The sequence below is a fragment of the Scyliorhinus canicula genome, chromosome 15, assembly GCF_902713615.1.
Source record: "Scyliorhinus canicula chromosome 15, sScyCan1.1, whole genome shotgun sequence".
Taxonomy (NCBI): domain Eukaryota; kingdom Metazoa; phylum Chordata; class Chondrichthyes; order Carcharhiniformes; family Scyliorhinidae; genus Scyliorhinus; species Scyliorhinus canicula.
Window position 1 is genome coordinate 145,783,376 of NC_052160.1, and position 20,943 is coordinate 145,804,318.

At 46.4% G+C, this 20,943-nt stretch overlaps 1 protein-coding gene across 2 annotated transcripts in view; it reads left to right on the plus strand.

Annotated features, from left to right (window-relative positions):
• The window catches only part of LOC119978892 (MAP kinase-activated protein kinase 2), a 285,626-nt gene that overhangs the window by 198,324 nt on the left and 66,359 nt on the right, over nt 1-20,943 (plus strand). The window lies entirely within an intron of this gene.

The window sequence follows — 20,943 nt, forward strand, 5'->3', positions numbered from 1 at the left end:
TGGCACTGTGAAGCAACAGTGCTAACCACTGTGCTACCATGCCATCATTCATGGTTTTGTGAAGGGGATTTGGAATGAATCTTTTTCTTTCAGCTGACTATGTTCCATCAAAACTCAGCTGCGTGGTGAAGGATAAATACTTGATCCTAGTTTTTATTAAACTAGAATCTAACCATCGCCCCTGACATTGAATGGCATTACCTCCGCTGAATTTCCTGTAATCAATATCCTGGGGGTTACCATTGATCAGCAACTCAACTGGACTAGCCACATTAATACTGTGGCTACAAGAGCAGGTCAAAGGTTAGGAATTCTGTGGAGAGTAACTCACCTCTTGACACCCCCAAAATCCTGTCCACCATCTACAAGGCACAAGTCAGGAGTGTGATGGAATACTCTCCACTTGCCTGGATGAGCGCAGCTCCAACAACACTCAAGAAACTCAACACCATCCAGGACAAATAAGTCCGCTTGATTGCCCCCCCTTCCACAAACATTCACTCCCTCCACCGCCGAAGCACAGTGACAGCCGTGTGTACCATCTACAAGATGCTCTGCAGTAACTCACCAAGGTTCCTTAGGCAGCACCTTCCAAACCCACAACCACTACCATCTAGAAGGACAAGAGCAGCAGATACCTGGGAACCCCACCACCTGGAGGTTCCCCTCCAAGTCACTCACCACCCTGACTTGGAAATATATCGGCCGTTCCTTCACTGTCACTGGGGCAACATCCTGGAACTCCCTCCCTAACAGCACAGTGGGTGCACCTACACCACATGGATTTCAGTGGTTCACGAAGGCAGCTCAACACCACCATCTCAAGGACAATTAGGGATGGGCAATAAATGTTGGCCTAGCCAGCGAAGCCCACATCCCAAAAGTGAATAAAAAAGCTTTGATTTACAGAAACACACTTAACAAACCCACCTACAAAGGAAAACAAAACCCTCTTTCAGGCTGCTGTTATATATGTGAGCTTAGGCACGTCCCCAATTAATAGGATTGAAGGATTTACCATCACGTTGCCTCGTCTCTCCAGGATCGCATGGTCAATGTTATAAATGGATAATATTCTTTATTGAAGATGCTAAACTAAAGTCATTAATTACAAAATGGAATACATTCACAACCTGATGTTGCGCGTGTTGTGGTCTCCAGGAGCTGCTGCCATTTTCAGTGGAGTAATCTGGTGAACATTGACTGTCATTACCATCGCTAATTCCAGGCACTGTTATTACCATCGTAATTCCAGGCACTGTCATTACCATCGTAATTCCAGGCACTGTCATGCTACAAACCTTTTCCCTATCCCATTAACCCTTCACCTCCCCAGCCACTGTCTCGGGCTGAATCAGACTGTTTACATTCCCTGTTTGATCTGCTTCTAGAATTGCTCACCTCTGCCCAATGTCACCCTGTTTGCCACTTAAACCCTCTTCAATACATTTGTCATCTCCGGACATGATTACTCCAAGGCTTCCTGACCAAACTCTCATCCTCCAGTCGAGGCAAACTTCAGCCCATCTTAAACTCTATTGCCAATATTCTATCCTGGTGGCCTATTCCTTAAAAATATAATTCCCATCCTTCCTTTTGCTTGAACCCTTCCATGACCTTAACCCTTCCCTAACGTAGCTCGTCCCACTGAATCTGGCTCTTGTGCATTTGTTGCCTTCCCTCTAGTGGCCACTTCTTCAACCAATTAGTTCCCACATTTTGGAATTCCTTCCTTGAATTTCTCCTTCTTCATGTACAACTTATTTCTTTAACCAGTCTCTTGACCAGCTGCCATGCTCATGGCTCCTTCTTTGTTTTTACTCACATTTATGTTCCTTCTATTCAATCGTAAGGGGAGTAGACAGGCGTTTCTGTGGTCGAAAACGAGACTCCCGAATGGTATGTTGCCTCCCGGGTGCTCGGGTCAGGGATGTCTCCGATCGGCTGCAGAACATACTGAAGGGGGAGGGTGAACAGCCAGTTGTCGTGGTGCATATAGGCACCAACGATATAGGTAAAAAAAGGGATGAGGTCCTACAATCAGAATTTAGGGAGTTAGGAGATAAGTTAAAAAGCAGGACCTCAAAGGTAGTAATCTCAGGATTGCTACCAGTGCCACGGAACAGTCAGAGTAGAAATTCAAGAATAGTCAGAATGAATACGTGGCTTGAGAGATGGTGCAGGAGGGAGGGGTTCAGATTTTTGGGACATTGGAACCGGTTCTGGGGGCGGCGGGACCATTACTAATCGGATGGTCTACACCTGGGCAGGACTGGAACCAATGTCCTAGGGGGTGCTTTTGCTAACACTGTTGGGGAGGTTTTAAACTAATGTGGCAGGGGGATGGGAACCAGATTAGGAAGTTAGAGGTCAGTAAAGAAGCAGCAACTAGAGCCAGTAAGGTACTAGATAATAAACTCAATGTGACTTTGGGGAAGAGTAGACAGGGAAGAGATGATGAACGCAAAGGGACAGGTGGTCTGAGGTGCATTTGTTTTAATGCAAGAAGTGTAGCAGGTAAGGCAGATGAATTTAGGGCTTGGATTAGTACCTGGGAATATGATGTTATTGGTATTACTGAGACTTGGTTGAGGGAGGGGCAAGACTGGCAACTAAATATCCCAGGGTATAGATGCTTCAGGAGGGATAGAGAGGGAGGTAAAAGGGGTGGAGGAGTTGCATTACTAGTCAGAGATGACATCACAGCTGTGATTAAAGAGGGCACAATGGAGGATTCGAGCACTGAGGCAATATGGGTAGAGCTAAGAAATAGGAAGGATGCAGTAAAATTGTTGGGACTTTACTACAGGCCTCCCAAAAGCGAGCGTGAAGTAGAGGTACAAATATGCAGACAGATTATAGAACAATGTAGGAGCAATAGGGTGGTTGTGATGGGAGGTTTTAACTTCCCACATGAATGGGACACATGTAGTGTTGGAGGCGTAGATGGAGCAGAGTTTGTAAGGAGCATCCAGGAGAGTTTTTTAGAGCAGTATGTAAATAGTCCAACTCGGGAAGGGGCCATACTGGACCTGGTATTGGGGAATGATCCCGGCCAGGTGGTTGAAGTTTCAGTCGGTGATTACTTTGGGAATAGCGATCACAATTCCGTAAGTTTTAGAATACTCATGGACAAAGACGAGAGTGGTCCGAAAGGAAGAGTGCTAAATTGGGGAAAGGCAGAGTATAACAAAATTCGGCTGGAGCTCGGGAATGTGGATTGGGAGCAGCTGTTTAAGGGTAAATCCTCATTTGAAATGTGGGAGTCTTTTAAGGAAAGGTTGATCAGAGTGCAGGACAGACATGTCCCTGTGAAAATGAGAGATAGAAATGGCAAGATTAGGGAACCATGGATGACGGGTGGAATTGTGAGACTAGCTAAGATGAAAAAGGAAGCATACATAGGATCGAGGCGACTCAAAACTGATGAAGCTTTGGAGGAATATCGGGAAAGTAGGACAAATCTCAAACGCGCAATAAAGAGGGCTAAAAGGGGTCATGAAATATCTTTGGCTAACAAGGTTAAGGAAAATCCCAAAGCCTTTTATTCTTATATAAGGAGCAAGAGGGTAACTAGAGAAAGGATTGGCCCACTCAAAGACAAAAGAGGGAATTTATGCGTGGAGTCAGAGGAAATGAGTGAGATTCTTAATGAGTACTTTGCATCAGTATTCACCAAGGAGAGGGACATGATGGATATTGAGGCTAGGGATGGATGTTTAAATACTCTAGGTCATGTCGGCATAAGGAAGGGGGAGGTTTTGGGTAAGCTGAAAGGCATTAAGGTGGACAAGTCCCCAGGACTGGATGGGATCTATCCCAGGTTACTCAGGGAAGCGAGGGACGAAATAGCTGGGGCCTTAACAGATATCTTTGCAGCATCCTTGAGCACGGGTGAGGTCCCGGAGGACTGGAGAATTGCTAATGTTGTCCCTTTGTTTAAGAAGGGTAGCAGGGATAATCCAGGGAATTATAGACCTGTGAGCTTAACGTTAGTGGTAGGCAAACTGTTGGAGAAGATACTGAGGGAGAGGATCTATTCACATTTGGAAGAATAGAAACTTAGTGATAGGCAGCATGGTTTTGTGCAGGGAAGGTCATGTCTAACAAACCTAATAGAATTCTTGAGGAAGTGACAAAGTTAATGGATGAGGGAAGGGCTGTAGATGTCATATACATGGACTTCAGTAAGGCGTTTGATAAAGTTTCCCATGGCAGGCTGATGGAGAAAGTGAAGTCGTATGGGGTTCAGGGTGTACTAACTAGATGGATAAAGAACTGGTTGGGCAACAGGAGACAGAGAGTAGTGGTGGAAGGGAGTGTCTCAAAATGGAGAAAGGTGACTAGTGGTGTTCCACAGGGATCCGTGCTCGCACCACTGTTGTTTGTGATATACATAAATGATCTGGAGGAAGGTATAGGTGGTCTGATGAGCAAGTTTGCAGATGATACTAAGATTGGTGGAGTTGCAGATAGTGAGGAGGACTGTCAGAGAATACAGCAAAATATAGATAGATTGGAGAGTTGGGCAGAGAAATGGCAGATGGAGTTCAATCCAGGCAAATGCGAGGTGATGCATTTTGGAAGATCTAATTCAAGAGTGGACTATATGGTCAATGGAAGAGTCCTGGGGAAAATTGATGTACAGAGAGATCTGGGAATTCAGGTCCATTGTACCCTGAAGGTGGCAACGCAGGTCGATAGAGTGATCAAGAAGGCATACAGCATGCTTACCTTCATCGGACGGGGTATTGAGTACAAGAATCGGCAGGTCATGTTACAGTTGTATAGGACTTTGCTTAGGCCACATTTGGAATACTGCGTGCAGTTCTGGTCGCCACATTACCAGAAGGATGTGGATGCTTTAGAGAGGGTGCAGAGGAGGTTCACCAGGATATTGCCTGGTATGGAGGGTGCTAGTTATGAAGAAAGGTTGAGTAGATTAGGATTGTTTTCATTGGAAAAATGGAGGTTGGGCGGGGACCTGATTGAGGTATACAAAATTATGAGAGGTAGGGACAGGGTGGATAGCAACAAGCTTTTCCCAAGAGTGGGGGTGTCAGTTACAAGGGGTCACGATTTCAAGGTGAGAGGGGGAAAGTTTAAGGGAGATGTGCGTGGAAAGTTTTTTACGCAGAGGGTGGTGGGTGCCTGGAACGCTTTGCCAGCGGAGCTGATAGAGGCGGGCATGATAGCATCATTTAAGAAGCATCTGGACAGATATATGAATGGGTGGGGAACAGAGGGAAGTAGACCTTGGAAAATAGGAGACAGGTTTAGATAAAGGATGTGGATCGGCGCAGGCTGGGAGGGCCGAAGGGCCTGTCCTGTGCTGTAATTTACTTTGTTCTTTGTTCTGCCTCTGTGAAGCCCGTCGGGGTGCTTTTCTGTTAAATGGTTTTATTTAAATACAAATGTCGTATCTTGCTTGTAATACTCGATGTGTGAATGTTTAATATCATCGGGTGCAAGCAGTGGGGCAATACTTCATCCTGAAACAGCACAATTTGCATAGTTTTGAATATATGTTTTGGAGTTTATGCAGACGCACAGGATGGGTCATTGTCCTGGCTACACCCTGAAAAATGTAGTCAGAGGAGTTTTTAAATAGATTGTGCTTCGAGGAAATTTTCAACCTATGCTTCATATTTGTAACCTGTTTTAATGGAATTACTTTACCTGCTGTGTGACAGGAATGGGTTAGCTGAAGAGAATTAATTACAAAAAAGTCTCAGCTTGATTTAGTGGATGGTTCTTGCTTTCCAGTCAGTAGGTTGTCGGTTATAGGTGGAATTCTCCGCTCCCCATGCCGGGTGGGAGAATCGCGGTAGGGCCGGGCGACTCACGACATGCCGCCCTGGCGCCCCCCGTGATTCTCCCACACCCGCTTGGAAGAATCGCCGCTCGCCATTTTTCACGGTGACCAGTGATTCTCTGGCCCGGATGGGCCGAGCGGCCTGACGTTCCCGACTGGTTCACGATGGCGGCAACCACACCTGGTCGCTGCCGTCGTGAACATGGGCGCCAAATGCTGGTTTGAGGCTTCTGGGGGGCGGAGAGGGGAGTGAGCACCACGGCCATGCTCGGGAGGGGGCTGGCCTGCGATCGGTGCCCACCCATCGTCGGGCCGGCGTCTCAAAGCGACGCACTCTTTCCCCTCCGCCGCCCCGCAAGATCAAGCCGCCACGTCTTGCGGGGCAGCGGAGGGGAAGCCGGCAACCGCGCATGCGCGGGTTTGAGCTGTCAGCCGTCGTGACGTCAGCCACGCATGCGCGGGTGGGAGCCGGCCAACCTGCGCATGCGCGGCTGACGTCACTTAGGCGCCGCCGTTGCGTCATTCTCGGCGCGCCGCCTTGACGCAAGCGTCAAGGCCCGGCGGCCGAGAGTTACGGAGTGCCGCTCCTAGCCCCCAGGTGGGGGTGTATAAGGTGAGAGGAGCGGCCTCCGAGGCCGTCGTGAAACTCGGCCGAGTTCACGACGGCCTTCCCGGTTTATTGCGGGAGTGGAGAATTCCGCCCCTAATCTAGGACATAATCGAGACTCCACTTCAGTACTTTATAAATTGGTATTGTTCATGGGAGGTGGTCATTGTTGGCAAGGCCAGCATTTGCTGCCCCTCTTTGAATGGCTTGCTAGGCCATTTTCAGAGGGCAATCAACCACTAGGCCAGACCGGGTAAGGACGGCAGATTTCCTTCCCTGAAGGACATTGGTGAACCAGGTGGGTTTTTATGACAATCGATGATAGTTTCATGGTCACCATTTCTGGGCTAGCTTTCAATTCTCCATTTGCTGTGCTGAGCTTCAAATCTGTGTCTGGGCCTCTGGATCACTAGTCCAGTGATAATACCACCATAACATTATCTCCCTATATATTGCCAATGGAATGCCGCATTGTTATTAGTGTGTCTTTCAAAGGAGAATGTGAGTTTATCTGCTTCCATAGCAAAAATAGGAAGGCAGATTATTATTTGAATGGGTGTAAATTGAGAGGTGGATATTCAGCGAGACCTTGGAGTCCTCCTGCATCAGTCGCTGAAAGTAAGCGTGCAGGTACAGCCGGCAGTAAGGAAAGCAAATGGCGTGTGGCATACATAGCGGGAGGATTTGAATATAGGAATAGAGATGTTTTACTACAATTGTATAGGGCATTGCTGAGGTCACACCTGGATTACTGTGGGCAGTTTTGGTGTCCTTATCTGAGGAAGGATGTTCTTGCTATGGAGGGAGGGCAGCAAAGGTTTCCCAGGCTGATTCCTGGGATGGTGGGACTGTTATATCAGGAGAGACTGAATCAGTTAGGATTATATTCATTGGAGTTTAGCAGAGTGAGAGGAGATCTCATAGAAAGGTACAAAATTCTAACAGGGTAGATTCAGAAAGAATGTTCCTGATGGTGGGGAGTCCAGAACTAGGGGTCATAGTTTGAGGATAAGGGGTAAACCTTTTAGGACTGAGGTGAGGAGAAATTTCTTCACCCAGAGAGCGGTGAATCTGTGGAATTCATTATTTAAAATAAATAGTGCACCCAATAATTTTTTCTCCCAATTAAGGGGAAATTTAGCGTGGCCAATCCACCGTACCTGCAGATCTTTTGGGTTGTGGGGGGTGAGACCCAAGCAGACACAGGTAGAATGTGCAAACTCCACATAGAAAGTGACTCGGGGCCGGGATCGAACCCGGATCCTTGGCGCTGTGAGGCAGCAGTGATAACCACTGCACCACCGCGCTACCCAAATCTGTGGAATTCGCTACCACAGAAAGTGGTTGAGGCCAAAACGTTGTGTAATTTCAAGAAGGAATTCGATACAGCCCATGGGGCTGATCCATGGCAGTGGTTTCAAACAGGCTACTCACTGCCACCGTCATAAGGGCAGTTAGGATTGGGCAACAAATTCAGGCCATTCCAGTCACATCCACATCCCATGAAGCAATAGCAAAAATGGAGGTCCATCTGACAGTTCGGGTGGGTGGAAAGATAAAATGATCCTTTTCAAGGAGAACATGAAATTGTTCTTGTTGATAGGCGAGCATTCGTTCCCAAAAGAAAAGAAATTCAGTTGCCATTCTCTTTTTCTTCTTGTGGAGAAGGAAAACTTGGGAACCTTTCACAGCCTCAGAACATCCCGATGTGTTTTACAGCCAATGGAATAATAATAATAATCTTTATTATTGTCACATGTAGGCTGGCAGTAACGCTGCAATGAAGTTACTGTGAAAAGCCCCTAGTCGCCACATTCCGGCACCTGTTCGGGTACACAGAGGGAGAATTCAGAATGTCCATTTCACCTAACAGCACGTCTTTCGGGACTTGTGGGAGGAAACCGGAGCACCCGGAGGAAACCCACGCAGACACGGGGAGAGCATGCAGACTCCGCACAGACAGTGACCCAAGCCGGAAATCGAACCTGGGACCCTGGAGCTGAGAAGCAACAGTGCTAACCACTATGCTACCGTGCTGCCCACTTTTGTAATGCATAAAACATGGCCCTCCCCCACTCACGGCAATCTGACAATGACCAGAAAATCTTTGTTTCTGGATTGAGGGGTGGCACAGTGGTTATCACTGCTCCCTCACAATGCCAGGGACACGGCCTTGGGTCACCATTTATGTGGAGTTTGAACTTTCTCCCCGTGTCTGCGTGGGTTTCCTCCGGGTCCAAAGATATGCAGGTTAGGTGGCGTTACGGGGCTGGGGCGGAGGAGTGGGCCGAGGTAGGGTACTCTTTCAGAGGGTCAGTACCAACTCGATGGGCCGAGTGGCCTCCTTCTGCACTGTAGCAATTCTATGGAGGGGAAAATATTGAAGCAGGAAATCAGGGTTAACTCTGTGCTTCTCTTTGGAATAGTGCGGTGGGAATATTCCCATCCACCAGCGAGGCTAGTTGGAGCCTCTGGTTAATATCCCATCTAAAAGACGGCACCTCCAACCAAGAAATGTCATCCTTGAATTTTGTGCTCAAAGTCTGGCGTGGGATTGAGCATACAACATTCTTCAGAAGTGGGAGCACTACCAACTGAGTGACATGGGTGGGACCTTGCATCAAATCTGTCAACATAACAGTAATTCCAAATTGGAGTAGTTTGTAACTTCCTGAGAATGGGAAACCTGCTATTTAAATGCAAATTCTTCATTTATTCCTCCGCCCTTTAACTCTTTACTGATCACCAGATAAAGTTATAGAGTGCACTTGTTAAATAGACACTTGTGTATCATGGAACAAGGCTCAAGTGTCATATGTTGAATAATGTTACTGATTTTTCATTTCAAGAACACAGTCAATGTGGGCGAACTAGTAGAAAACAATTTAGATTCTACCTTTATCGGGCTGCTTTCTCTGGCTTGGCGAGGAGCTTGAGTCATATCTTTATCTCCTCAAATCGACCAAGATGATGTTCTAGGATGAGAAGTGAAGAAGGCAAATGGTTATCTTTGAATACGCTGAAAAATGACTCATGGCGTTTTCAAATCGTGCTGAAGCAATATTTATGATAAAGGGCAGCAGAGAAAGAATTGCATTTATATAGCGCCTTTCCTGATCTGGAAAATGCTTGTTATTAATTAATTACTTTCTGAGGAAGTGTTACTGTTGGAATGTCGGAAACCAGCTGCCAGTTTGTGCACATCCAGGTTCCAGAAGCAGCAGTGAGATACGGATCAACCAACACATTTTATTGATGCATTTTGAGGGCGAAGCCACATTGCAGAATGGGAATGAATTACGTCAGCCTACAAAAGCAGTCAGGCTCCTGTTTAAAGTGCCACACAAATGGTGACATCTTTGAATGTACAGGATTTCCTCTGCATGTTACAATGTTGTAACCCAGTGAAAGGGTTCAGATAATTTCAGCTTGAGAGTTCAGCTAGAATTAGTGGTCTAAGGTTCACCATGCTGTTTCTGAATCACAATAATCTTCTGAAGTGACCTTTTACAAAAGCTCTCCGAATGCATTGTGCTCCACAATCAGAAAGACCAGCCACAATAACTATTTATGCATCAATATATTGTAGAGAATGTTAAATAATATCCACATTCGCATTCCTGCATGAAATATAAGATGATAGAGTGCACCATCGATAATTATTGTGCCTAGTCGCTCCTCTTTCTTACTGTGACGTTCCAGAATATCATTAATATATTAATTGAGAATTCAATCCGCCATGCTCCCCTCCAAGTCTCTCACCATCCTGATTGAGCCTTGGGGAACTCCGCTGGGTACATCCTTGGAGTCCAGGAAACTGGCATTCACCACAGCCTCTTGTATTCCATCATTCTACTAATCTTATCTCCATACTACTGCCGTTTATCACATCAGGCTTCAATTTCTCTAACGAGTCTTAATTTGCGGCACTTTATCAAGTACCTTAAGAAAGTCCATACACACAACATCAGTAAGAAGTCTTACAACACCAGGGCACAACATCAGTGCACAACTCTCAAACACCTCCTCTGGCCCCTCATCAAAAAACTCAAACAAGTTTGTGAAAATGCTTTGCTTCGAACAAATCCATGCGGTTTCTGTTTATTATCCGTGCTTGTCCGAGTGGCACTTCCATACTCTGGGATCATTGCTGATTTGAGCAATGTTAAACAGCCTGGTCTGCAATGGCCACATTTATCCTTCTCCCTTTTAGCTGAATGAGATGCCAATCTTGTAGCAGTAACCCTATATTGAAGGAAGATTCGTAGCTGAACATCTCTAACCTTAATCACAACTGAGTATAAAGGGAAGGAAGTGTTGTTGCAACTATACAAGGCATTGGTAAGACCGCACTTGGAGTATTTTGGAGTTTTGGTCCCCTTATTTGAGGAAAGAGGTAGTGACATTGGAGGCAGTTCAGAGGAAGTTCACTAGGTTGATTCCAGAGATGAGGGTTTGTCGTATGAGGAGAGATTGAACAGTTTAGGTCAATACTCTCCAGAGTTTAGAAGAATGAGGGGAGATCTAATTTAGGTATACAAGATGCTACAAGGTATGGATAAAGTAGACGTGGAGCAGTTGCTTCCTCTTGTGGACATTCTAAAACAAGAGGTCATAATCTTAGAATAAGAGGTATCAAATTTAAAACAGATTTGAGGAGAATCTACTTCTCCCAAAGGGTTGTGAATCTGTGGAATTTGCTACCCCAGAGTGTGGTGGATGCAGGGACAGTGAGTAAATTTAAGGAGGAGTTAGACAGATTTTTAATTGGTAATGGGTTGAAGGGTTATGGAGAACGGGCTGGACGGTGGAGTTGAGGCCAGGATGGGATCAGCCATGATCACATTGAGGGTGTTTAGGCTCCGTAGGCTAAATTGCCGACTCCTGATCTTCGGTCATGCGTTCTGGGGAGGAGATGCTCTGGCTGATGTTGCAATCCAGCTCTTGGTCTGTAACATCTTAGGTAGCAGATGAGGAACATATCAGCCATGATAGAATGGCGGAGCAGGCTCGATGGGCCGAATAGCCTAATTCTGCTCCTATATCTTCTGAATTTATGAACTTATGAAGAACAGTTTTAAAAAAGAAAGTAATTAATTTTGATGCAGTCTCAATATCTAGAGTTCACTACACAAATAACTGGATTGAAAACAGAATTGTGCAATTATATTTTTTTCATTCATAGGCCGTGGGCATTGCTGGGTAGGCCATTGCTTATTGCCCACCCCTAATTGCCCTTAAGAAGGAGATGGTGAGCTGCGTTCTTGAACCGCTGCAGTCCATGTGGTGTAGGTACACCCACAGTGTGTTAAGAAGGTGGTTCCAGAATTTTGACCCAGGGACAATGAAGGGGTTGGTTTAGCTCACTGAGTTAAATCGCTGGCTTTTAAAGCAGACCAAGCAGGCCAGCAACACGGTTCGATTCCCGTACCAGGCGCCGGAATGTGGTAACTAGGGGCTTTTCACAGTAACTTCATTGAAGCCTACTCGTGACAATAAGCGATTTTCATTTAATGAAGGAACGGTGATATATTCCCAAGTCAGGATAGTGGGGATTTGGGGGGGAATGTGGAGCACTGAATTCTAAATTAACATATTTCAGGTATTCTGGAACGTCGCAGTGAGAAAGGAGCGACTGGGCACAATAATTATCGATGGCGCACTCTATCATTTATATTTGATGCAGGAAAGTGAATGTTGATTTTTACACAGAGTGTAGTGGGTGCCTGGAACTCGCTGCCGGAGGAGGTGGTGGAAGCAGGGACAATAGTGACGTTTAAAGGGCATCTTGACAAATACATGAATAGGATGGGAATAGAGGGATACGGATGGGAATAGAGGGATACGGACCCAGGAAGTGTAGAATATTTTAGTTTAGACGGACAGCATGGTCGGCACGGGCTTGGAGGGCCGAAGGGTCTGTTCCTGTGCTGTACTTTTCTTTGTTCTTTGGATATTATTTAACATTCTCTACAATATATTGATGCATAAATAGTTATTGTGGCTGGTCGTTCTGATTGTGGAGCACAATGCACTTGGAGAGTTTTTGTAACAGGTCACTTCAGAAGATTATTGTTCTAAATATATCTTTCAAATTGTAAATTTGAAATTGGCAACAGTTGCAAATGGAGAAAATGGTGAGGAAGACTTCAAGAGGATATCGGCCAGCTTCGTGGAATGGGTGGACACGTTACAGATTAATTCAACAAAGTGGTGTGAGGAAATCCATTCGATAGGAAGAATGAAAGACAATATATGCTGAATGCTATAGTTATAAAGGAGATGAGAGAAGAGAAAGAGAAATGGAAACTGGCAGTGTTTCTGCACAAAACGTTGATCTTTTGAACAAAGCAATTCACAATGCACGAGTTTCGAAGAAGAAACTTTTGGTCTGGATGTTAATTCTGACTGTCTCTGCTCAGGTGTTGCCAGACCTGCTGACACTTTCCAGCACTTTCCGTGTTTATTTCAGTTGGTCACATGGGACACTTGGCTTTAGGGAGGCAAAGTGGACAAAAAACAGGGAGCTATGTTGCATCATAGCTGGAGCATTGTTTTCAGGTTTGGGCATCTGATTTTGGGAAGGGGGTGAAAGATTGGGAGGTGGTACAGAAGAGATTTTACTCGAGTGATCCTGGGGATGAGAGATTAGAATGATGTCAATGGAGGGGTGAAGCTGAGGTTATTCGTGTTATAGCAGAGGCGACTAGGACGACATTTGATGATGTTTGAAGTCATGAAGGGTTCGGCTAGAGTAAAAGATAAACTGAAGTGCTGTTAACCAGAATGCACAGATTTAAGGCAAAAGAAACAGGAGAACTGAGGAAAATCTTTTTGATGTGACAAATGATGGAGGATTTTAAATGCATTGCCTGATACGATTGCCAATATCGGTCCAGTACGCAGGATTACTTTGGATAAATGGCACAGACTTGGCTATTCGGGTCCATGCCAGTGTTTTGTGGCCTAGTCAAGCCTCATCGCATTTTCCTCATCTGAATCGATCATTGTGACTCTCTGTTCCCTTCTCCCTCACGTACTTGTCCACCTTCCCCTGAAGTACTTTGATATTATTTGCTTCAACCACTCCCACATTCTCGCCACACTTTGTTGAAGCAACTAAAGATAATTAAACCTGACCACATTATTATTTTATGGTTCTTTGGTAATGCTGGGATTGGATTTCTTTCTCATTCTATCAACCAACATAAATATTTAGCACTATTTTGGAACAGGGATGTACAGTTGGGAGCTGAGTCAAGCTCCCTTTACTGTACCTCAATCTGCCAATGTGATATTTTCCATTCTTTGTGATATTTTTCTTAAATTATCAAATGATCGCAGATAATTTTCCTTTAATGTCATGTCATTTCTTTAATGTTACCATCAGTCGATGTTAATGTTGCATTTCCCAGCATCAGCCATGAGCTCATGCATATGTCGCATTATAGTGAATCACACCTTGGGTTTAAATGCATTTGGTGACGAGATCATTGTACCTCATTAACCTCAATAAGCTGGTACAACTTTATTTGCCTTTGCGAAATCAGCCAAACATTGTGGTCATAATGGCATTAGTGTAGAGGCTGTTCACAAAGTGCTATATAATCAAAGTAGAAATATACCATAATGTTTAGGGGTCATCACATGCTTTGTAGATAAGTTGCTGAGAAGTAAGAGATGGGGAGTGGATAGAAATTGAGTGTAACCCCCTTGTCACGTATTCAACGCTTCTTTAATGTCAATGACTTATTCAAAGACTCTGGCTAACCAGGGAGACAACACATCATATCTGCCGGATCATGGCACGTCTGGCACCGCAGGGGTATGGGGAAGGACTCCCTTTCCCGGTGGCCGTCAAGGTGATGGTCGCCCTGAACGGTTTTGTAACGGGTCCTTCCAGGTGCTGAGTGGGGACATGTCTGGAATTTCCTAGACCGCTGTGCACAGATACATCTGCACCGTAATGGGGGTCCTGTATGCCGGGCAGTACAACACATCCACCTGGATATGGGCCGAGCGTGCCAGGTTTCCCGGGCAACGGGACTCACAGCCATCGCTGGGATGCCCAGGTTCAGGGGGTCATCGATGGGAGGCATGTCCCCCTACAAGCTCCGTGGCATGAGGGAGTGGCCTTCACAATCCGAAAGGTATTCTGCTCCCTCAACGTGCAGTCGCTATGTGACCAACAGCTGCACATCATGCACGTCTGCGCCCGATACCCGGGCAGTGTGCACAGAGCCTTCATCCTGGCACACTTGACAGTGCCTGACAGTTTGAGTTGTTCCTGCGGGTGAGGGGATGGCTCCTGGGCGACAGGGATTACCTGCTACGGACATGGCTGATGATGCCCATCCATAGGCCACAGACCGTGTGGAGACCCAATACAATGATGCCCATACAGCAGCAGGGGCATCACCTAACGGTGATTCGGCCTGCTGAAGATGCGGTTCAGGTGCCTGGATCGTTCTGGAGGGGATCTCCAGTATAGTTCTCCTGGGGTCACCCACATCATGGCAGCCTGCTGCATCCTCCACAACATCGTGCAGAAGCGGAGCGAGGTGCTGGACGAGGAAGATGAACGCCAGGCCTCGTCCGACGAGGAGGATGCGGAGGAGGGACAGTATGGGTAGGGCATGGGACTTGGCAGCCACAGGAGGCCGCACAACATGTGCGCCAGGGCAGCTGGCATGGGACATCCTGATCTTCTCCAGGTTCACGGTGCAACAGAAGTGGATGCGGCCTGTATCTCGCCCTGCGACCTGGGTCCCCTTCGGCCGTCCTCTCGAGTGATCGGCCCGGATGGGCTGTCAGTCTTCAGGGTGTCGCGGGTGATGTGGTGCCACCCTGTTCTTCCCACTGCCCATCGGATGCGCCAGAGACGGGGGTGGGGAGGAATTCCTGTCTCTGCAGCAGTTACTGATATGGGCCTCAGCACCTCTTCCTCCCTCAGGATGCCCGATGGCCTCCTGGGCTGCTCCATGGGATGGGGCCACATACGGAGTGAGCTCCGGGGGATTCCCTGCCACCTGGCACTGACAGTCCTGGAGGCCCGCTCTTGTCTCGACCAGGGTCTCCTCATGCGGCCATGGAGCATCGGGACTGTGTCACGTCCCTCTGAGACTGTGCCATCGCTCAGGGACTGGCTAATGCTCCCGACGCCCACAGCTATGGCCCGTTGTGATTGGGCCAAGCTCAGGAGCTCAGGTTGTCCTGGTACATGGCCGCTCTATCCTGTGCCTTGGCTACTACCAGCACACAGAGCCCCAGGCCTTGGACATCCAGACAAGTGGCCATGACTCTTACACCCAAAGCCTCCATTGTGGATTCAACCCGTGCGGTGTTGGCCTGGGTGGCACGCATGATCGGCACCCACCTCCTGCTCCTGCACATGGTTGGACTCCTTCACCAGCACCTGAATATGCTGGACGGTTGTATCTGAACAAGGCACTTCACAGGGAGGGTCCCAGTTAAAGACAGGCAAGGTGCAGATCTGGCAAGCAATCACCCAGACATCTGAGATGAAAAAGGTTGGTGATACCTAATTGCAGCCTGTGCAGCAATGGTTGGGTACCTGGGAGATTGTAGTATACGTATTGATCCAGAGCAAGGACTACTGAAAGGAGAGGGTGAAACCCTGGATGTGGATCCTTGGTGAAGAGATCTGAGAGAAAGCCATGTGGTGGAGAAGATTCCAAGTGTGTTCTTCGAGAACAGAGTTTGGAAAGCCTTGTGTGAAAGTCAGAGTTCCAGTGAAACTATTTGGTTCTCAGTGTGATCAGCATCTGCGGGGGGGGGGGGGGGGGGGGGGGGGGGGGGGGGGTTGATGAGAAATCCACACGTATTGAGTGACATCTCTCACTTGATTTCAGAGAGTGCTGTGCCTGCCCACACTTCGCTATTGGGTTGTATAGACCGTTTACTTACTGACAACATGAGAGTATAGGACAAAATTTGTAACTGATGATCCTTGTAGATATGTGCATTCCTGTAAATGTATAGCTGGGGTGAGGAATCATGTATTCTAGTCAATCTTTTCTTGTTTAATGAATGTTTTATTCTTTTGTTAAGAGTTAATCAGTAGTTCTGTACTCTGTTCATCTGCACCAAAAAAGTAAAAGTTAAGATCTATGAAGCCCGGGATCTGACTTGTCCAGTCATAGCATCAGCTGGAAAGTCCTCAAAATGATGAGAGCTTTCGATAGGTTAGATGTAGAGGAGATGTTTCAAGTTGTGAGGCAAACCTAAATAAGGAATCATAAATTAAACATGCTCACCAATAAATCCAGTTGTGAATTAAGGACAAATGTTTAAAATGTAAAGTCACTACCCAAAGAGAAGTTGAAGTAAGTGACATAAATATATTTAAGGGGAAGCTCGATAAGTATGAGAGTGTTAGGATCCTAGATGAGAACCCAACTATTTCCAATTTGTAAAGTTGTGAGGAAATGCTAATGCACCACAGGAGTGATAACACTGACCCATCGGTATCTCTTATGTCAAATAAGCATTAATTTAAACACAGAATCAACCATATTAACAATAGAGAAAAACGTTACAGTTAACAGTTACAACAGTTCTAAAGTAAATGAGAAAACTGTAACTTATGTCCTAAACCTGTCACTATATTCCAATTAAGTAAACCAATATATTTCAAATATCAGTCACAAATAAAGTTAACAACCAGGTTTCTACTTGCTTTTCTCTGTGCAGAATCCTTGGTGAGAGAACCTTTCAGGACCAAACTGAAATACCTCTGTTCAGATGATAGTTGTGGGACCTGACATTTTAGATAGACCTGGCTCTTACCTCACCTGTACCCAAAGCATAAGGCATTCTTTTATCTCTTAAAATATGTCCCTAGACTTGTTTAGCCAGAGCCAAACACAATACTCTTCACAAATTATCTACACCCCAGGGGTCCCTCAAACATAAACAGTAGCACAGTGGTTAGCACTGTTGCTTCACAGCCCCAGGTTCCCGGGATCGATTCCCGGCTTGGGTCACTGTCTGTGTGGAGTCTGCATGTTCTCCCCGTGTCTGCATAGGTTTCCTCCGGGTGCTCCGTTTCGTCCCACAAATCCCGAAAGACGTGCTTGTTTGGTGAATTGGACATTCTGAATTTTCCCTCCGTGTACCCGAACAGGTGCCAGAGTGTGGCAACTGGGGGCTTTTCACAGTAACTTCTTTCCAGTGTTAATGTAAGCCTACTTGTAACACCAATAAAGATTATTATTATTATTCCATTAGCTAGCTATCTGTAAACAGATAAACGGACCTCTAGATAAATTAGCAGAACACTTCATCTGCAAATCAATGATTATCTCACTTATATGACGCCTTAATCACAGATTTTGCAGACATACTGGGCGGGATTCTCCCCTACTCCGGCATCGGGCCATCCCAAAGGTGCGGATTCCTCTGCACCTTTAGGGGCTAGGTCTGCCCCGGAGTGGTTGGCGCCCCGCCAGCTGTGGCAGGCTTTTGGTGCCACGCCAACCGGGGACTAAGGGACTCCGCTGGCCGGCGTCAGCCCCGGGTCCAGATCGCCCCGCGCCCCTCCCAGGACCCCGGGGCCCGCTCGCGCCGCCAGGTCCCGCCGGTAAGGGACCTGGTTCAATTCACGCCAGCGGGACTTCGGCCCATCGCGGGCCGGAGAATCGCCGGGGGGGGGGCCCGCTGACCGGTGCGGCGTGATTCCCACCCCCGCCGAATCTCCGGTGCCGGAGAATTCAGCGGCCGGCAGGGGCGGGATTCACGCCGCCCCCCGGCGATTCTCCGACCTGGCGTAGGGTCGGGGAATCCCGCCCGCTGTCTGTATAAGTCTTAACCCAGATTTTAATAATATTACTGCAAAAAAAATATAAAATGTGACAATTTCTTACATTGATCACAAGAGGAAGGAACAAAGGTTTCCCTGGTACGATTAAATTGTGTGGGAGGAGGCTGGAAAACAGCATCAATGCAGACATGGATCATTTGGGCTGAATGGCCTTTAACTTGGACAGACTAACCTCAGTGACTTCACCCAGAAATCAGATTGTGCAGTATGATCAGTGCTGTAATAGGAAGAATTGGAAGACTGAAATGTGCATCATTAGAGGTGCAATTCTTTATTTCAGCTAAGAGGAGAATTGAGTTGGAATAGAGCAGTGAAAAGTTTGAATTATTTGCTGATCCAATTCTAAAGAGAATGAGACAGCAATGTCCTTTGTACACCTTTGCAAGCTGTGCAAAGGCTTACAAATCAGTCAGCATTTTTACAGTGAGGAGGAATGAGTAATCTGTACTGTGCGTATCTAGAGTGTTCGCTCTTGTGGCTTTTCAGCAGAAAGATGAGCTAGGGATGGAACACCTGTACCTGGCATTATTCATGAAATGATGCAGTTAAGAATTGAAGCTGCTGATTGACGCAATTGGCTTCTGTTTACTGCTCCTTCTTAATGATCTGAGTCAAAGCTGTCTGTTGGGTTGGTGAAGTTTGTATTGTAAACTTACTTGTGTTTATATATCTTTTGACGATGTGCGAACTGTCACATACGTCACCGACACTACGTAAACGAAATAGAGAACAATTTGGAGCAGGTGAACAATTGTTAACTTCATTATTAGCATAGAAGGGGTTGTGTGAATAAATAATTTGAATAAACTTTGTTTTTGGCCAATCTTTTATTTTCACTACGTTTGTTTCTTCATTCTTTGTTCCTTATTTGCTTCTCTTCCCCGCTTTCCAGCAGCATAGAAAATAGGAGCAAGAGGAGGCCATTCAGCCCTTCGAGCCCGCTCCGCCATTCAGTATGGTCATGGCTGATCATCCAACTCAATACCCTAATCCCGCTTCCCCCCCATATCCTTTGATCCCCTTCGCCCCAAGTGATGTATCTAACTGCTTCTTGAAAACAGACAATATTTTGGCCTCAACTACTTCCTGTGGTAACAAATTCCACAGGCCGACCACTCTGTGGGCGAAGATATTTCTCCTCATCTCTGTCCTAAATGGGCTACCCCGTCTCCTCAGACTGTGACCCATGGTTCTGGACACCCCCCCACCATCGGGAACATCTTTCCTGCATCTACCCTGTCCAGTCCTGTTAGAATTTTATAGGTTTCTATGAGATCCCCCCTCATTCTTCTGAACTCCAGTGAATACAATCCTAACCGACTCAATCTGTCCTCATACGTCAGTCCCGCCATCCCAGGAATCAGTCTGGTAAACCTTCGCTGCACTCCCTCTTGAGCAAGAACATCCTTCCTCAGATAAGGAGACCAAAACTGCCCACAATATTCCAGGTGTGGCCTCACCAAGACCCTGTATAATTGCAGCAAGACATCCCTGCTCCTGTACTCGAAACCTCTCGTTACGAAGGCTGGCATACCATTTATCTTTGTTACTATCTGTTGTACCTGTATGCTTACCTTCAGTGACTGGTGTACGAGGACACCCAGGTCTCGTTGCACATTCCCCTCTCCTAATTTATGGCCATTCAGATAATAGTCTGCCTTCTTGTTTTTGCTACCAAAGTGGATAACCTCGCATTTATCCAAATCACACTGTATCTGTCATTCATTTGCCCACTCACTCAGCCTATCCAAATCACACTGAAGGATCTCTTCATCCTCCTCACAGCTCCCCCTCCCACCCAACTTGGTGTCATCTGCAAATTTGGAGATATTACATTTTGTTCCCTCATCCAAATCATTAATATATATTGTGCATAGCTGGGGACCTGGCACTCATCCCACACTAGTCACTGCCTGTCAATTTGGAAAACAACCGTTAATTTTTACTTTTTGTTTCCTGTCAACCAACCAGTTTTCTATCCATCTCCATATCCTACCTCTAATCCCATGCACGTTAATTTTACACTGTAATCTCTTAAACAGGACTTTGTGGAAAGCCCTCTGAAAGTCAAATATACCACACCCACTGGCTCCTACACGTCAACCAGTTATATCCTCAAAGAATTCCAGTAATTTTGTCAAGCATTGTTTCTCTTCGTATATCCATGCTGACTCCCGATCCTGCCACTATTTTCAAAGTACTCTGCTCTAAAATCTTTGATGTGGAGATGCCGGCGTTGGACTGGGGTGAGCACAGTAAGAAGCCTTACAACACCAGGTTAAAGTCCAACAGGTTTGTTTCAAACACGAGCTTTCGGAGCGCAGCTCCTTCCTCAGGTGACTGGAGAGGTATGATCCAGAAACATTTATATAGACAAAGTCAGCGATGCTGGACAATGCTTGGAATGCGAGAATTTGCAGGTAATCAAATCATTACAGATCCGGGGAGAGGGATAATCACAGGTTAAAGAGGTGTGAATTGTCTCAAGCCAGAACAGTTGGTGGAATTTTCCAAATCCAGGCCTGATGGTGGGGGGGTGGATGTAATGCGACATGAATCCAAGATCCCTGTTGAGGCCGCACTCATGCGTGCGGAACTTAGCTATAAATTTTGCTCGGCAATTCTGCGTTGTCGCGTGTCCTGAAGGCTGCCTTGGAGAACGCTTACCCGGAGATCAGA